Raw genomic sequence first — 5799 nt, 5'->3', positions numbered from 1 at the left:
GAGAACGCTTCTTCGGACAAACAACTGTGTTACTGTGTGCATTTTCTGGAGGACTTGCTTAAAAATCCCAAAAAATAAAAAAACAACTTTTCGTTTAGATATCAGTGTTTCTGTTTCTGAAGGTACATGCATTACAGCCAACTTTCTAGGATAAAACACTTAATTGTTGGGGAAAACCTTACTCGGCAGCGTGGTAATGCTGTATTAGAATCTGCTGAGCCTTCACAATGTTGCCAGGTTACTCCAACATAAAGTTTAATTCTGAATACGATACGTGGAATAAAATGCATAAATGCGCTTCACTATGGGTTACGAAATTACGAAATACGATGTATCCGACTTTAAACATCGATGTGGTTCAGTGGTAAATTCAATAAATGAAGGATGAACAACAAAATCTAAACATTTATTAACGTAGAATAACACAGCACAAACATACAACATATTCAGAGAGTTGATACACGAAAGTCGACTTAAATTCCAACAACCGAAATCAAAACAGAACGAGCACGAACCGCAGTTACTTTTGGCGCCGTCTTTCGGCGGAAATTACAATTGATTTTTCCACAGTAGGAAGTGAATTTCAAATGCAACCATCTTTCCGGAAAGTACTTTATGGGAGTTTGGCAAACCAAGGTTTCATATCGCATGGATTGTTGGTTGATGAGTATGGAAATTTAATCCAAAACGATAGGGATATTGCCAATGTTCTAAATAACTTTTTTACCAGTGTGTTTAACGATAACTGTATCTCAACAGTTGACACTAACAAGACACAAGCTATTATACAGCTTGAGGATTTTGTATTTTCCAGGGAGGAGGTTTTATTTCATTTGAAAAAGATTAAAGCAACTAAAGCTCCGGGACCAGATAATATCTATCCAAAAATTTTAGTTGAATGTGCAGAGGAATTAGTGGATGTTATTTTGAATATTTTCAATGCTTCTTATAACTCGGGGACGGTGCCAGAGGACTGGAAGCTGGCTAACATAACGCCACTCTTCAAGAAGGGGTCTAAAGGTATTGCTGGGAATTATAGACCTGTAAGTTTGACTTCGGTGATTTGTAAGATTTTTGAAACTTTGATCAAAATTAAGATCACGATGTTCTTAGAGACTAATAGTCTGTTGACTAGTTTGCAGTATGGTTTCAGGAAAGGTAAATCCTGTACTACTAATTTATTGCATTTCTACGACAAGGTTACCTCAGCTTTAGATAACAAAAAATGTGTGGATGTTGTTTATATTGATTTTCAAAAAGCTTTTGACAAGGTACCGCATGTTGCTCTTCTCAGCAAGTTAGCTGACATTGGAATAGGAGGAAAAACTTTACTTTGGGTTAGAAATTGGCTTACTGGTAGGAAGCAAAGAGTAGTTGTGAGAGGAAATCATTCTAATTGGAGTGATGTTTTAAGTGGGGTTCCTCAGGGATCAGTTTTAGGGCCTCTTTTGTTTATTATATTTATGAATGAGATCAACGAAAATATTTCTGGAAGCATGAATTGTTTTGCTGACGATGTAAAAGTTATGGGGATTGTCGAAAATGAAGAACAAGTAAAACAGCTGCAAGAGGATTTAGATCATATTACTAAGTGGGCAGATAAATGGGGTATGGCAGTTAATGTAGGAAAATGTCAAGTGCTACATTTAGGTCATGGAAATAAACATATGAGATATCGTTTACAGGGTTCAGTCATAAATCAGGCAGAAAATGTTATGGATCTGGGTATGTTTATTAATCAGGACTTCAAGTTTAGTCAACAGTGCAGTATTGCTAGTAACAAAGCCAACAAAATGCTTGGGTTCATCAATAGATCTATTTCAAACAAATCTAAGAAAGTTCTTCTGCCTTTATATAGGAGTTTAGTAAGACCTCATTTGGAGTATGCTGTTCAGTTTTGGTCGCCTTATCTGAAGAAAGATATTTTTGTATTGGAAAGGGTTCAAAGAAGGGTAACTAAATTAGTAAGGGGACTCTCAGATTTAGATTATGATACCAGACTTAATGGGCTTAACATGTATAGCCTGGAGCAAAGGAGAGTCAGAGGGGACATGATTCAGTTATTTAAATTTATCAAAATGAAAGATGTAAATGGATTAAATTTTTGCGGGGAAAGCAGGACAAGGGGTCATTGTTTTAAGCTATTTAAATCTCAGGCTAACTTGGAAATCAGGAAAAACTACTACTTTAGCAGGGTCGTGGGCACTTGGAATAGCTTACCGGAAGAGGCGGTAATGAGCAAGGGAGTGGATAGCTTTAAGAGGGCCATTGATCTTCATTGGGGACTAATTAATTGACTAGGACCAGCCTAGCTGGGCCCAGAGCCTGTTGCTGGTCGTCACATTTGTATTTGTATTAATTTGCAGCTATTGTGATGCACCCGTAGGGTTGCCATAGACGGGCTAATTTCCCGACAGTTGCAACAAGTTGACAGAAACCTTTGCCCTATTGCCAATGCTTTTACCATCAACGGAATGGTGTCTCACTGATCAATTTTCAACTGGGTGTGAATAAAATGACAAATAACTCTGAGTGAGGATTTTTATTTCAAAATTTTTTTTAAAAAAACAACAGTACTTTATTAACATCTTTTCAGAATTTCTTTAACAGAAAATCCTAACTTAAGCAAGTTAAATGATTTCAGTCTCCATCCAAATCCCATAGTTTCCGAACAGATGCTTCAGAAAAATGAAAACTTCGATTCCTTATTCCGTTAGAAAATGATTTTTTTTTTTTTTTTAATTGAAAGATATGCTGAAAACCTTTGACACTACCTATTCTCTTTTTCTCACATGATGAGCAAACTACTGTTCAGCTCTGGCAAGTTGAGCTCCGCTGCCCGACCGATTAAAGGGTTCCATTAGTTGAAATAGGGGTGAGGAAAAACGGCTTAAGAACTTGCGGATTTAGTTTGCAGTGTTTGCCCATTTTGCGAACAATATTTCTATTTTAGGTAGGAAGTAGCAAGCGGTACAAGATTTTCTCGCCAAATAAAAGGGTCGCGATGGTACCCCAACTCTGCGCCAAACAATTCTTCTTCTTACTGATAGCTCTCCCTTGAAAAGCCGTAGCCAGCGGGGGGAGGGGGGTCAAGGGGTCAGAACCCCCCCCCCTCGAAATTTTCTAAGTTTCACATGCTATAAAAAATGCCAAAAATTACGTTTTTCCGACTTTAATTCGGAAAAATTTAAGTTGACTCCGACCCCCCCCCCCCCGCTAATATCAACAAAGATCATCAAAACTTCATTTCAGAAATAATTTCCGGGGGAAAGCTCCCGGAAATTGCCGAAAAGTGGCCCCCAAACCTCTTTTCCCACTCATTACCGAAGGTCTTCTAAAACCTGCCTTTTTAAAAGCTAACTTCAAAATTCTTTCGAGGGAATGTCTCTCCGTCCCCCCCCCCCTTCTTTTCCTAACATCATTAAAGATTTTTAAAGGTAGTTTTTAGTGCTTGAATCATGAAAATTTTCTGGAGAGAAGCTTGCAAAAAGTCTTCCTCCTAACATCATTGAAAGTCAACCAAAATTGCGTTTTTGGAGCTTCAATTTGGAAAGACTGCCGATCCTCTTAACGTTACCAAAGATGGTATTACAATCGTTTTTTGAAGATTTCAACTTCTAAAAATTCCAGGGATTGGCCTCGAATCTCTTTTTTGTCAAACATTATAAAAGATGGTCTAAAACTGCGTTTTTGCAACTATAATTTCGAAAAATTTCGGGGAAGAGCCCCCAACCCCCCTCCCCACACAGCATACTGCGTCATAATCAGTAATTGCATTTTAAAAGATTAAATTTCAAAAAAGGAACCAGGGAGGGGTGCCCTTGACCTCCCCTCCCCCTTTACATAACCAAAAATTGTCAAAAATGCATTTTTAAAACCACAAATTAAGAAATTTTCCAGTGTTGTGTCCTTGAATCTCTCCTCTCCTTGACATTACCAAAAATATTTAAAAACTGCGTTTTTAGAGTTACAATTTTAAAAAAAATCGTTGGAGACGTCCCGAATTTATTTAGGAAACATAATTAGGGATATAACAATTGCAGTTTTAAAAATGGACGAGAGAGCAACCTCAAACCTCTTCTCCCTCTATCATTAGCAAATATCGTCAAAAATACTTTTTCAAGACTAAAAATCCTTGAACTTTCTGGGAGAGAAGCCCCTGTTAAGACACATGTGATATCCAAAAAGGGATCTTCCGTTTATTTGTCCTCCCATTCATTTTTCGACTTCAGAATGACCCTGAGAGTTGGATCATGCCGCGACAGCAACTTTGGACTAAGAGCAGCAAGTTTAAATGTTGCGGTAAAAACACTTACTGGTGATTCAAAAGAGGGTTGTAACCCCTTTGACAAAACTAAAAATAATTCAAAATTTTGAGGCGCTTAATTTTGAAAACTTTTCGGGTCAGAGCCCCCGATCCCTGAAATCCTCCCTAATATCACTAAAGGTAACTTAAAATTCCATTTTCAGAATTTTGATTTCGAAAATTTATTGAAGGACAGCAGCTATTTACCCGTTCCTTATGCCGCGCGTCGTACCAAACAAAATAGAAAATCATATTTCTTGGACTTCGATTGCAAACAGTTTTCCCTGGGAACCTCTTTTCCTTGTCTCACGTTGCCAAAGAGAACTTTAGAATGAGCTTTATGAAGGGAAAACTCCTAAATTTCGATCTCCTTCCCATTCCTCCGTAAACTCACCCGCGGAAAATTTGTAGTGATCTTTTAAAAAAATTTTTAATTTAAAGTCTTTTTGTCAAAAATTTGAGAACTCCCGAACCTTGTCCCAGCTTGAGAACCCCTCGCGTCATCAAGCTTAGGTCTTATAACTTGAAAAATATTCCGAGTTAGAGCAATCACCTCCTCCTCTAACTTGTCAACATGTATCCCAAAATTGCGTTTTTACAACTTCAATAACAAAAATTTCCGGGGACAGTCCCAAATGCGTTTTTAAGGCTTCAAAAATTTCCAGGGGAGTGTTCGCAAACTAAATCCTTTCAATTGTATTACTACCAAATGTAGCTTGAATTGCGTTTGAAAAAATGTCTTTTGAAATTGCGTCTAAAATGAGATACCGAACCCAGTGTCATTTTGGCATACATTTTAAAATATTAAAAATACTCCTAGGTCTGCTCCTCCCTCACAAACAATCATTTGGGCACTCCTGATCCTCAAAGCTCATGAAAAGTGATTTGTGGTATACATTAAAATCTCATGTCCAACTTGAGCGCCAATTAAAGGTCATGTCATTAGTATCTTTCGCAAATTGCAACATTTAAGACACCACACATCTTCTTCTGAACCAGCAAAACTTGTAAATTATTAAATTTTGATTAAATGATATTATTATTATATATTTAATTTATCTGAGAAAACATTTGCTCTCACACTTTGATAAAGTAAATTTAACTCTTGGTAATTCAGTAAAATTACTGTTTAAAAGAAAAAAATTCCAAAAAACAACCAATAATACCGCCTACCCTTGCCCACGTCTTCTTCAATAAAAATTTTCATTTTGCTGTGTTGTCCCCCCCCCCCCCCACCACTTCCATCTTGCAATATGTCTACCAATGCGCAATATTCTACAAAAATCATAGCAACAGGTGACTTTTCGTCTTTTTGTCAAAAAATTTTGACTCCCCCCCCCCCGAAACAAAATCCTGGCTATAGCCTTGCTCCCTTGAAAGAAATAGACTTGCTCAAGGCCATCACGCAACTTCTCAGAGGCGAACAGTACAAGCACTGGACCAGTGGTTGGAAGTAGCGCGCTACAAGTAGCGACGCTACTGTAGTAGCTACA

Source organism: Uloborus diversus, chromosome 4 (genome assembly GCF_026930045.1).
Source record: "Uloborus diversus isolate 005 chromosome 4, Udiv.v.3.1, whole genome shotgun sequence".
Classification (NCBI taxonomy): domain Eukaryota; kingdom Metazoa; phylum Arthropoda; class Arachnida; order Araneae; family Uloboridae; genus Uloborus; species Uloborus diversus.
The sequence above is the reverse complement of the archived record's forward strand: the minus strand, read 5'-3'. Positions refer to the sequence as shown.